The sequence below is a fragment of the Tupaia chinensis genome, unplaced genomic scaffold (assembly GCF_000334495.1).
Source record: "Tupaia chinensis unplaced genomic scaffold, TupChi_1.0 Scaffold145163_1, whole genome shotgun sequence".
In the NCBI taxonomy this organism is placed as follows: domain Eukaryota; kingdom Metazoa; phylum Chordata; class Mammalia; order Scandentia; family Tupaiidae; genus Tupaia; species Tupaia belangeri.
In genome coordinates, this window is record NW_006205023.1 from 212273 (window position 1) to 214040 (window position 1768).

The following is a 1768-nucleotide window of genomic DNA, read 5'->3' on the forward strand; positions in this document are numbered from 1 at the left end:
AAAAATTGACTCAAGGAAAAAAAAAACCTGATACAAGACAAAGCTGCAGACACTGCCCATTCCTTTTCAGTATACTGATTAGCCAATGCAATCAGACAGGAGAATAAAACAAAAGGCTTTCCAATAGGGAATGATGAGTTGAAATTATCTGGTTACAGATGACATGATTGTATATGTAGAAGACACCAAGGTAACCACAGAAAAATTTCTCAAGTAATAAATGAATAGAGTAAAGTGGCAGGACTAAAAATCAACTTACAAATATCTATAGCATTTGCAGACAGATACAGAATTGAAAAAAAGTAATCCCATTTACCATAGCCGCATAATATATAAGATACCTAAGAATATATCTAATCAAAGAAGTCAAAGACCTCTACAAAGAAAACTATGACAATCTTAAAAAAGAAAATAGAAAATTAATCAAAATAGTGGATTGACACCCCATGTATCTGGATTGGGAGAACTTATGTTATCAAAATGGCAATTCTACCCAAATTAATCTACATATTTTATGCAATTCCTATAAAATTTCAGGAGACATTCTACACATTTCCTGAAAAGACAATATAGAATTTGTCTGGAATCATTTAAGAACCTTTATTGGCAAAACAATCCTACACAAGAAGAATGGAGTGAGTAGAATCTAACTCCCTGATGCCAAAATTTATTACAAAGCTGTGATAATCAAAAGAGCATAATATTGGCACAAAAATGTAGACACAAGGACTAATGGAACAAAATAGAGAACCAGAAATAAATCCCAAAACCTTTAGCCAACTGATTTTTGACAAAAGGTTCTGATCATTCCAGTAGGAAAAGTAAAATCTCTTTAGCAAATAGTGCTAGAAAAACTGGGTATCCATCTGCAGCAAGATGAAACTGAATCCTCATCTTCCACTATTTTCAAAATCAACTCAAAGTGGATCAAATTTATAATGTAAGACCTCAAACTATAAAACTACTGTTGGACAACACTGGAGAAATTCTGGGAGACATCGGGGTAGTCAAAGACTTAAGTAAGACCCCCAGAAGCACAGGCAATAATTTCAAAAACAAACAAGTAAGGGACCAGCAGTTAGCGTAATGGCTAAGTCACTGGAGTCCATGTAGTCGACCATGGTTCAAGTCCCAGATCCGGTGGCTTAAACTCATGCCGGGCACATGTGAATGCGTGCCCAAGATCCTGAGAGGAGAATGGAGGAGAAGGGATTGCGGTGTGGCCATAGCCCGTGGGGGGTGATTTCTCACATTCTGTCTCTCTCTTTCTTTCTTTTTTTTTTTCAGCAGAATTCTCAAATTTTAATTTAAATTTTAAAGTTATTTAAAATATCAAATTATCCTTATGGCATCTGGGTACGTCAGATAGTCATATAATATATCATGTATTATAATTTAGTATTAAACTTTCAGGTTTAATCAAGGGAAATAAAGCAACAACTATAAATCTTGCTTCTGTCTTGATGCTAAATGGATATAAAAGTCATGGTGTGTATATACTAAACATATATACATATACACACACACACACACACACACACACACACATATATATATATATATATATAGTATATACATGTATACCATGCCCTGCAAGGTCAGAATAATCAATTAACTTTATAATTAACTACTTGGAAACTATTGTCTCTGTAGAATCTTTGATATGTCATTTCTTTTTTTTTTAATTTTTTATTATCATCATAATCTTCTTTATATTACATTGGATTACATATAACTTTACAGTGTATTACATTGCTTTTCCAAAAGG